Here is a 12,764-nt window from a genome sequence, read left to right on the forward strand (position 1 = left end):
TGAATGCATTCACCCTTTAGAAAACACTTTCTGATCTGCATACTCATTTGAATAGGGTCCAGTTGGCATCAGAAGTAGGGCATCTTGGATAAACTATCCTGCGACTTGTGGGTGGGGGAGGGAAAGCTCTGGAGCCTTGATTTTAAAGGGTACCAGTGACATATATCCAATACCATGCTTTACAAGGAGGCTGGGCACACAGCCTGCCTTCCTGCATCTCCATTGCAAGCCTGGAAACAAGCCTGTCTGTGCTTTTGTGAATGTGAACCTACACCAGGTTGAGCCAACTCAATCAGTGGGAAATACAAATGCCCTCTTCATTTTTATTCAGAGGATCAGAAGCCTGCGTTGCAGAGCTTCCTAGAACAGCATGCCAGAGAAACTCTAGGAAGTAGTTTCCTTAAAGAAGGCACATCCTGCCGTTAGCCATGGCACATTTTCAGAGGGCCAGAGAAAATCCTTAAAAGGAAAAAGGGGAGCTCGAGCTAGCGCAAGGTTGCTATCATTTAATGCCCAAACTCAAGGATACATCTATTTATAAACAGCTAGGAGAGCATCTCACTGGGGATGATGAATAAACAAGAGCTGAACTTAAAGGGCCTTCCATACTTAATAAGATCATATTGTGCTTCACTGTAGAATCTGCCTTAGGAGATTGTATGTTTTATTCTCGGAGTAAGTCCGATGATACATTCAATATTTTCCTATGTTTTGCAATGGCGTGAGGATTAGCACAGTAAAATGCTGACAACTTCACACTCTGTCAACCCTGGGTTTGAATCCAGGTTGAGCCATGTTCTAGCTTTCTTATCTTAGGCAAATCAACTTCACCTCTCTGAGGACTTCAATTTTCACCATCAATAAATTGAGAGTAATAAAGCATTAACTTAGCGACTGAACAACCACAATACAGCACCTGATTCACAATGTTAATGTAATGATTCAGTGAGCAAAGCATTGATAGAGCCCTCAGAATAGGGCCTGACACACAGGAAGAGATTCTGTCTTTTCCCATCTGGAAGAAAGGTGACTAGGGACAAATTTTGCCAATCTAAAACCCTTCTTTGATTTCATTTTTCCTTAAGTATTTGGAAACAAAGCAACTCTCTGACACTAAGATCACAAAGCTGTAAATTAGTACCATTGGGGTTTAAAGAATCCTGACGAGAATGTAAGATACAGTAGTCAAGAATCCTTTGTGGAAGGGAGTCATATATTGATACTAATTCAATTAACATTTACCAGGTTCTCCTTATGTGCCTGGCCTTAGGCTTGTGCTCAGGATACATTCTTCCTGATGAACAAGAGGTACAGGGCTTGCTTTCTATACTTGGGCTGGACCTTGAAGGACTTGGAAGAATTCAAAGAAGGAAGTTACAAAAAATAGTCTTGACAAAGGTTTTGAGATAAGATAAAGATGGTGGACATGGAAGAACAGAAAGCTTATTTGGAGCGGTTTCTGCTTATAGAAGCCCAGAGAACTTGATACCATAGTGATAAGAAAAGGAACAACTGAGGTTTCAAACCAGGGCAAGGAGTAAACAAGTATGTATATGACACACAAGAAGGACTGGAAGGAAAACTGGATAGAGCCTGAGAATATGGACAGCTTACAATCTATTTCAGGATTCCAGGGGTGAAATAAGGTTTAATTTACATTACTGGGTGACAAAAATAGGAAGGAAGACTACAGAGAGGTATTTTAAGGAAAGAATTGATGGTACTTGGTAATTGAACCTTTGAGATAAGGGAGAGAGAAGAATTAAAGGCAATTCCACGTCTGAATCCTAACCAGTTGAGATGACTAAAGCATTAACATGGCTCAAAGTACAGAATCTCTTAAGATTACTTAGTTTCAAGATAGTCAGTTTTATAGATTGATTTTATCAATGAAGAGTTTCTTAATCAAAGCAGCACATGAAAAATTAGTAGCAGAGATGGAATGAAATTTCCAATCCAGTGCTTCTTTCTACTACTACACCAAAAGAAAGGTCACATATAAGCAGACTCCAATTCAAATTCTCTACACAAGCTTTGGGGCCTCATTCTGCCTGAGCCTTGGAGCAATTACCTAACTCACAAGATTGTGAAAAACAAAGCAGATGACGTTTAACTAAATAGAGCTCAACAGCTGTTGGGCTTTCACTCTACTATACATTACTTCAACCTTGATTAGACTCTGCAGAGCATTTTTTCTTCTGAAATTGTATGAACTTATGCACCAAGGCAACACATATTCAGGAACTACCAGAAGAGAATTCCTGAAGCCCTCTTGTATTCCTTAAAGGATTTACTCGATGGTAATGGAACAAAGGGTGTTTTGTTGGTATGGGAAACACAGTAAAGGACTCTGTCATCTGATTAAGAGACCAAATCACAGACAGGTGCAGCATAAACCAAGCAGCAATGAGCAAACAAAGCCAGTCCATACGCATCCAGATGGATGCTCAAGAGGGGGACCACCAGCAACAGTACGTCAAAACCCAGATGCCGACCTAGACTGCCAGAATGTCAGAGCTGGAGGAAACTTCCAATCATTTATGGATGAGGAAACTGAGGACAGGGAGGGTAGTGTGTCAAGGAGGGTGTGCAGCAAAGTGAAGGGAGAAAGACAGTGAGGTAGTTAAGAATACAGATATTGGAATCGCATCATGTAGATCTGAGCCAAATTACTTAACTTCTCTTGGCCTCACTTGATGATCTAATTTTTAAAATGGAAAAAATAATACCATCTGTAAGAGGAAGCTTGAAACAAAATGCTTAATGAAAAGTGCCAGGCAGAGCTGATTCTGAGCATCTTTTGAATTTTGACACTTACCCCTCCTGACCTGCACACGAAGTTATCATATGTGCTCCAATGCATGACTGTTGTGGGCAAGTGAACAGAAAGCCGTTGTTCCCTCAGTTTTCTTCCCAACCTCCTAACACCACAAGACCCAGACCATGGAGCTATTGCCAACATCACCACCACCCCCCCGCCACCACCACATCCCTGCACTGGAAATATGGGAGGCATATGGTAAGACAGGAATTGCAAGAGTTAAGAGAAAAACAAAACTTGGCTGCTGTATTAGTCCCTGTGGCAGTCAGCCAAGGCTCTTCGTGGCCGAGGAGAACTTGAAGGAATGGGAAGCACCTTAAAGGGGTAACGTGTTTCCTCTCTGGGGGAAGGGTTTTCCTTATAATAGCTAAAGTCATTTATCTCTCAACCAAAGGATGAGATTTCCTGATATAAACTACTCACCATTGTAAAAGTGTCTACAAAATTTTATTAGGCAAGTGATTGCTATGTTGCAGGCACTAAACTAAGCACTTTCTATAAATATTAGTTCGTTTATTCCTCATAATAACTCCAGGAGATAGGTATCAGTGTTGCAATGTTGATTTTAAAGTCTGACAAAACAAAAAACAGTGGCATATAGAATTAATTAGCTGAGATTTCAGAACTTGTAAGTAAAGGGGGCAGGATTTGAAGCCCAGCAGCCAACCCTGAAACGCTGCTGTCTTATCAAACTTGACTGCAGGAGGGGAGCAGGAAGGGCAGAGACCAGGGAACAGGCACATGGGAAGCAGCAACAAGAAGCCAGCCAGGTGAGAGAGCACAGGAAGAAAGGAGGAGGGGAGAGGGGGCAGGGGAATAGTGTGAAACAGCACCCAGAGCAGCAAAGATGGGCCGAGTGGAGCAGCCAGGCAGAGCACAGCTCTGGAAATCATGTTGCTAAACTTGACGGACTCAATGAAGACTCATTAAAACACGTAGCCAGCAAAACAGGTACACTCAAGATCTCAGGTAGGGTGATGAGTGGTGATAAAAGGGCCCAGGTGAGGTCTTTGACTGCTCTTGACAATGGAGGAAAGCTTCACCGACCCAACTTCCTCCGACAAGCCCACAATGGCACTCACTAAACACAGAGATGATAGGATCTGGGCTCAGCGGTCCCATTCTGCTCTGCCATTTCCTAGTAATGCATGTGACTTTTGACCTCATTTCCCTTGTTTATCAAGTGTGATTAAGAATAACCCTCACTGAGTGGAAACTGGTGCAGCCACTATGTAAAAGAGTATGGAGGTTCCTTAAAAAACTGAAAAATAAAGCTGCCATATGATCCAGCAATCTCACTCCTGGGCATATATCTGAAAAAGATGAAAACTCTAATTCTAAAAGATACATATACCCCAATGTTCATAGCAGCACCATCTAAAATGGCCAAGACATGAAACAACCCATGTGCCCATCAATAGGTCATTGGCTTAAGGAGATGTGGGGGGTGTGTGTGTGTGTGTGTATAATATACACATTATATAATATGCATATTATATATAATGAATATATTATAAATATATATTTATAATATATAGTGGATATATAATTATATAATGCATATGTATAAATTTTATAAAATATATATTTATATATGCATATATAAATAAATGCCTATGTCATATATATATAATGCATTATTATTCAGCCATAGATAAAAATGAAATATTGCATTTGCAACAACATGGATGGACCAAGAGGTTATACTAAGTGAAGTCAGACAGAGAAAGACAAACTATTTTATGATATCACTTATAGGTGATATCTAAAAAAAATCAATACGAATGACTACTTGTAGATGACATGATACTATTACTGTTTGCAGATGACATGATACTATACATAGAAAACCCAGAAGAAACTATCAGAAAACTACCAGAGCTAATCAGTGAATTCAGCAAAGTCTCAGAGTACAAGGCTAATACACAGAAATCACTTGCATTCCTATATACTAACAATGAAAAAACAGAAAGAGAAATTAAGGAATCAGTCCCATTCAACACTGCAATAAAAAGAATAAAATATCTAGGGCAAAAACCTACCTAAGGAGACAAAAAACTACGTATGGAAAATTATAAGACACTGATGCAAGAAATCAAAGATGACACAAAAGGATGGAGAAATATTCCATGTTCCTGGGGAGGAAGAATCAATATCGGTATCAATTTTGGTAGTACAGAATGCAATCTACAGATTCAACCTGATCCCTATCAAATTACCAATGGCATTTTTTCACAGAACTAGAACAAAAAATTTCACAATTCATATGGAAACATAAAAGACCTCAAATAGCCAAAGCAGACTTGAGAAAGAGAAATGGAGCTGGAGGAATCAACCTTCCTGGCTTCAGACTACTACAAAGCTACAGTCATCAAGACAGTATGGTACTGGCACAAAAACAGAAATATAGACCAATAGAACAAATTAGAGAGCCCAGAGATAAACCCACACACCTATGGGTATGTTGTTTTTGACAAAAGAGGCAAAAATATACAATGGGGCAAAGACAGCCTCTTCAATAAGCTGTGCTGGGAAAACTGAACAGCTACATGCTAACTAATGAAATTAGAACACTTTCTAATGCCATATACAAAGATAAGCTCAAAACAGATTAAAGACCTAAATGTAACACCAGAAGCTATAAACCTGTTAGAGGAAAACATAGGCAAAACACTCGACATAAATCAAAGCAAGATCCTCTGTGACCCACCTCCTAGAGTAATGGAAATAAAAGCAAAAAATAAAAAAGCTTTTAATTAAATTTAAAAGCTTTTGCAAAGCAAAGGAAACTACACACAAAGTGAAAAGACAATCCTTAGAATTGGAGAAAATAATAGCATAGGAAACAACTGACAAGGAATTAATTTCCAAAATATACAAGCAGCTCATACAACTCAATACCAGGAAAACAAACAACTGAATCAAAAAGTGGGGAAAAGACCAAACAGACATTTCTTCAAAGAAGACATATAGATGGCTAACAAATACATGAAAAGATGCTCAACATTGCTCATTATTAGAGAAGTGCAAATCAAAACTATGAGATACTACCTCATACCAGTCAAAACAGCCATCATCAAAAAGTCTACAAACAATAAATGCTGGAGAGGGTGTGATGAAAAGGGAACCCTCTTTCATTGCTGGTGGGAATGTAAATTGATACAGCCACTACGGAAGACAGTACAGAGATTCCTATACCCTGGGGAAACCAAAATTGAAAAGGACACATGTACCCCAATGTTCACTGCAGCACTGTTTACAGCAGCTAGAACATGCAAGCAACCTAGATGTTGATCAACAGATGAATGGATAAAGAAGCTGTGGTACATATATATGGTGGAATATTACTTAGCCATAAAAAGGAACACATTTGAGTCAGTTCTAATGAGATGGATGAACCTAGAGCCTATTATATAGAGTGAAGTGAGTCAGAATATAAATATAAATACAGATGCACATATATGGAATTTAGAAAGATGGTACTGACGAATTTATTTGCAGGACAGCAATGGAGAAACATAGAGAACAGAACTATGGACTGGAGGAGGGGAAAGGGGAGGAGGGAGAGAGTAAGATGTATCACAAGAGGTAACGAGGAAACTTACAATACTAAATGTAAAATAGATAGCCAATGGGAATTTGCTGTATCACTCAGGGAATTCAAACAGGGGTTCTGTAATAATCTAGAAGGGTGAGATGGGGAGGGAGATAGGAGGGAAATTCAGGAAGAAGTACCTATGGATGATTCTTGTTGATATTTCACAGGAAACAACAAAATTCTGTAAAGCAATTACCTTCAATTTAAAAATAAATAAAGCAGCAAAAATAATACAAATTAATTTATTTACAAAACAGAAACAGAATCACAATAAAAACAGGTTTATGGTTACCAAAGGAGAAGTGGGAGAAGAGGGGTAAATTAGGATTATGGGATTAACAGATACATACTACTATGTATAAAATAGATAAGCAACAGGTATTTATAGCACAGGGACCTATATTCAATAACCTATAACTGAATAATCTGGAAAATACATATACATATACAACTGAATCACTTTGCTGTACACTTGAAAGGAAAGGAGTATGTCAAGGCTGTATATTGTTACCCTGTTTATTTAACTTATATGCAGAGTACATCATGCAAAGTGCCGGGCTGGATGAAGTACAAGGTGGAATCAAGATTGCCGGGGGAAATATCAACAACCTCAGATATGCAGATGACACCACCCTTCTGGCAGAAAGTGAAGAAAAACTAAAGAACCTCTTGATGAAAGTGAAAGAGGAGAGTGAAAAAGTTGGCTTAAAACTCAACATTCAAAAAACTAGGATCATGGCATCTGGTCCCATCACTTTATGGCAAATAGTAGGGGAAACAATGGAAACAGTGAGAGACTTTCTTTTTTTGGGCTCCAAAATCACTGCAGATGGTGACTGCAGCCATGAAATTAAAAGACGCTTGTTCCTTGGAAGAAAAGCTATGACAAACCTAGACATCATATTAAAAAGCAGAGACACTACTTTGCCGACAAAGGTCTGTCTAGTCAAAGCTATGGTTTTTCCAGTAGTCATGTATGGATGTGACAGTTGGACCATAAAGAAAGCTGAGTGCCAAAGAATTGATGTTTTTGAACTGTGATGTTGGAGAAGACTCTTGAGAGTCCCCTGGACTGCAAGGAGATCAAACCAGTCAACCCTAAAGGAAATCAGTCTTGAATATTCATTGGAAGGACTGATGTTGAAGCTCCAATACTTCGGCCACCTGATGCAAAGAACTGACTCATTGGAAAAGATCCTGATGCTAGGAAAGACTGAAGGCAGGAGGAGAAGGGGACAACAGAGGATGAGATGGTTGGATGGCATCACTGACTCAATGGACATGAGTTTGAGCAAGCTCCGGGAGTTGGTGATGGACAGAGAAGCCTAGCACGCTGCAGTCCATGGGTTCACAAAGAGTCAGGCATGACTGACCAATGGAACTGAACTGAATCGAAACTAACACAATATTATAAACCAAGTATACATCAATTAAAAAGAAAATAACCCTCATAGAGTTATAGTGAGAAACAGGTGATCTACCATTTTTTCAGCCACTCACTCAGAGCCCTGCACACTGATGAATTATACATAGCAATAATAATGAATATCATTACTACCAGTCTCCATTGATTGTGGCCAATTTTACCCCCAGAGAACCTATACCTTTCAGACCATTGCATGCTTCAGGGGCATTTGCCTTATATAGTGAGTTCAACTATACTGTTGTTTTTCTTGCTCTGACTAAAGAACTTGTAAAGAGGAAAAGAAACACAGCACATAGGTTAAAAAGCAATACCTAGGGCTGTATTTGTATTTACTGCAGAACAAATAGCATAAATGCCCTATTTTGGGTTTATAAATAAACTTGGAGAAGATCTGCAAATTTTTACACATTTCCAAAATATGCATTTTATTATAGTTATTGAGGACTGAGAAATCTGTTAGGAATATTAAAATCAAAAGCAGTGTTAAGTCTTAACTACAGTAAAGTTATTAATATGGAATTGGGAACTATAACCTTTTCCAAACCACAGTCAGAATGACTTTATATCTTATATCAAACAAAAGTAAACTGGTGATTGAATTGCCTCTAAAAATGCTATAAAATAAAAATTCTATGATGTGCCCAACAGATTGTTAAGCAAAGGGGGAAATAGATTTCTCATTCTAGCATAGGAAAAGTGCTTTAAGTACTGAAAAGGTATTGCAAATTTCTCTGAAATGTCCAGTGCAGCTTATTAGTTTGCTTTATCATTCAGTGCCATAGAAAACTATAATGTAAAATGTGAGAAACTGGAAACCAATTTGATTAAAAAGGATCAGAACAAAGACCTCCTGGACATAGTTTTTTTTAACCTCTACTATCTACTCATTTTTTATTACCCAGAAAATTTTATGTGTGGTATTATGGATGTTTTATAGCATGTAGAGAAATTGGACAGTAATCTCAAATTTACCATCTACCTGGTGAGAAGAAATAGGGAAGCATGCTATAACTGTAACAGTTACCCATTAGTTGTGGTGATGATGTCACTGTTTTTCTTGATGTGGCAATATGTTGGATATAATTTCTCAAAGGTTAAAAATTAGAAAGACAGTATTACTAAGTTTGAGAGTCAGATCAGTGTTCAAGTCCTAAATATTTAGGCAAGTCATAAACTCTCTTAATGGGCTTCCCTGGTGGCTCAACAGTAAAGAATCCACCTGCCAATGCAGAAGACGTAGGCTTGACTCCTGGGTTGGGAAGGTCCCCTGGAGAAGGAAATGGCAACTCACTCTAGTATTCTTGCTTGGGAAATTTGATGGACAGAGGAGCCTGGCGGGCTATAGTCCATGGGGTCGCAAAAGAGTCAGACATGATTTAGCAACTAAACAATAACAACAAACTTACACTCGGTTTTCTTTTCTTTTAATGGGAATAATTATCATAGTATCAAACTCAGAGAATTATTGTGAAGATTAAATGAGAAAAATGGTTATAAAGAATTTAAGAACAGTTGGTGGAATATAGCAGGGGCTCAAGAAACGGTAGCTATTTTTAAATACATTGATAAATCTGAACTCTACCTGAGCATTGCCTCCTCCTGGGGAAGGCAATAGTTATAGCAGTGCTTACTTGTTAAGAGCAATTGTGAAATATTTCAGGGATAATGTCATTCTCAGTCTTTCTTAGTATACATCTGGAGATCTAAGATTGTTCTAGGGCAGCTATCTTTCTATAAGCTCTAATTAGGGAATAGGAAGAAAGGAAGGGAGAAAGAAAGTCAGTTATGAACAACTTCAGAAGAAGAGGTGATTCAGAGCTAATGGCTATATAAAACTGTTCCTCTCACTCATCAGCTGGGAAAATCAACAATTTACCATGCATAGATGTGTGTATAATATAGACACTGACAATTTAAAAAGTTAAAACCAGTTTCACAGCCTTTAAAATGAAGAAATGAAAAACTCTGAGGATTCGATTTATGGTGTAAGCTCTAAGACACTGATGAATAAGAAAGACTTACTGGATATCAACAGGAAGAAATATTCCCTCAGGCTTTTAATTCTGCCAGAATAGGTGCTTATGGTGTCGAGTGGGTGTAGCAATGGGCTCTTCAGAAGGGCTTAAACAGAGAGGGAGGCATTCTCCTTTTCTTTTGGAAAATCTAAAATGTTCATCTTCCCTTCTGGAACTGCCTAGCAACAAGGCAGTTGTCATGTTGGGATTTGGTTGGCATTCATTCAGGAGATAAAGCAATAAGATCAGGAGATCAGGAGCCTTCTAAGGAATCTGGGAGTGTCAAAGCATGGCTGGAACTCAAAGTGGCTAGTCTGAGAAACTACTCAGAAAGGTCAGAAATTAGGTAAACTGGCAGGGGTCAGGCAGCACAGACGCAGAACAGTCCCAGGCAAATCCCTGAGAACATAGTCGATAGACATTTTTGAAGCACCTTGTAGCATGCTCTGGGAAAGCTCACTGAATCAAGGATATGTACATGTAGTCATGGAGTGCATCTGGTATTAACAATGACAATAACAATGATAATACAACAATAACAACTATGATCAATTGAATGCAAAGGTCATAGGAAATATTTTTCATGAACAGTGTCATTTTATGCTTGCAATGACTTTGACTCACCCCCAACTTTGATTCACCCCACCTTACCAGGTTAGGACCCATATCTGAAAAGTTCTGTAACGTGGAAAACAAACTTACTTATGGTTACCAAATTGGAAAGGGGATCAGGGAAGGATAGATAAGGAGTTTGAGATTAGCAGATGCAAACTACTATATATAAAGTAGGTAAATAGCAAGGTCATACTATATTGCACAAATTATTTAATGTGGATTTCTTTTCTAGAGTTTTCTGGTATCTTCTGTGTTAATGGCAACCCACTTCAAGTTAACGCATTAAAGAATAGAGCTTGTTGCTTTACTTGGCAAACTTTGACTAAGATATTTAATATCCTGAAATAAACCATAATGTAAAAGTATATATATATATATATAAGCACTTATATATATATATATCTGAATCACTTTGCTATATTACAGAAACTAACATAACATTGTAAATCAACTATATTTCAATAAAAATATATGAATAAATGGCTTTGTCAGAACTCCATTCAGTGCTTCCTTCATAGCACTTTGCTCACTTGGGATCATTTTATCATCTGTATTAATTTTATGTCTTTGTTACTATACTGTATACTCCAGAAGGTCTGATGTTTGCTCACCATAGACACCTAGTACCAAGCACAATATTTTGAACCTCAATAAATACTTGTTGACAATCTTATGGATTTTTGGTAGAGTAAAACCTGAAAAAAGAAAGACATCCAAAACCCCCTGAAGCGCAATCTTGCCCAAAGGCACACATAAGTTGCAGAAGCAGGATTTGAATCCAGGTCTGATGTGACTGCCAAGCCTGTGCAATTGTCTGCTATGAATACTCAGAAAAGCATACCAGAGTCCTAAGAATCAAGAAGACTGGAATAGGAACATGTGCCACAATCAGAAAGGAAACAATCCAGAGAACACTGGCAGTTTTGGCACCTGCAGGTAGGCAGAGAGAGAGCTATGTAGCTGGAGGCGTGCGCGGGTGTCTAGTTAACGAATGTCAGGTAATGAAACTCAGAGAGGGCAGAAGAGGTTTTTATGGAAACATTTGTAGGAAAGAATGAACACTGAGAGGTCAAACTCTGTCAACAGCAAGGTCTCTTAATGCTTCTGTCTTTCTGATCTGGCCTGGAGAGAAAGCCTCAATGATGAAAGTCAGCCTAACAAACTAACTGATTCAGTATCAAAATGACTATCAAAGAACTGAAGTGCTTCAAAGCCATTTAAAAACAAGTACATAAACCACCCACACACACATGTTGGTATACTTGGATCTTTAATATCTTCCATTTTTCACCTGTCAACATGCTTCTGAAAAAAAAGAATCGAATGCCAGAGCCATTTGTGTTAGAAAAAGAGTTGCATGAATATAGCCAAATTAATTCTCATTTTGAGCTCTCAGATCTCAGCGCAGATAGCACCAAGCTCTTGGGGGACGGGAACCCCAATTCCTTCCAACCTCTCTTAGCTTTCTCAAAATGAACATAAAATTTAAATTATATCAGAGTATTTATTACTCATACACAGATGCAAGACAATCTCCTCTCCAAAAAAAAGCAAAGAAAGAAGAAAAAAAACCCTAAACCAAAAAACAGCCCTTCTCCCCCCACCAAACCAGTGCCATCTGTAGCCACTCAAATTCATCCAACATCCACAGTAATTGTTTAAAGACATAAATGGAAGCATGACTTCTCCTAAAACTCTTCCAGTGGATTTCCACTGCCTCAGAATAAATTCTAAATCCACCTCTGTTGCTCATAAACACATCCCTGACCTGAACCTTGTCTTCCTTCTTTCTTGCCTCCTTCCTGCTCCTTCCCTGATCTCCAGCCAACCTGGCTTTCCTTTTTTTCCTCAAGCTTACCAAGTCCTAAGTCTTTGACCCTTGCAAGCCTCACTCTTGAAGGATCTTTACGTGTTACAATGTGACGTGGTCTCAGCTCAAATGCCTTCTGGGGCCCCCTAAAGAAGCATTTACCACCATTCCCCATTCTCTTTCATAGGATTTTTTTTTAATTGATTTTACCACCATCTGAAATTCTCTTGTTTACTCATTTGCTTTGTTAGTCTTCTCATAGCAGGATGCAAGCTCCATGAGAGCAAGGACTCTCTGCATCTTATTCACCTGTACCCCATACCTGGAACTGTACCTGGATGCGAGCACACAGCATCGCAATGTCACCACTCTGTATCTTAGTCAGTTTGTCAAGAAAGCAACGGGCTCTGTTCTTCAATGTGCTAACTTGAAGTGAGTTGCCATGAAGACAGAAGATACCAGAAAACTCTAGAAAAGAA

The sequence above is a fragment of the Budorcas taxicolor genome, chromosome 3, assembly GCF_023091745.1.
Source record: "Budorcas taxicolor isolate Tak-1 chromosome 3, Takin1.1, whole genome shotgun sequence".
NCBI classification, from domain to species: domain Eukaryota; kingdom Metazoa; phylum Chordata; class Mammalia; order Artiodactyla; family Bovidae; genus Budorcas; species Budorcas taxicolor.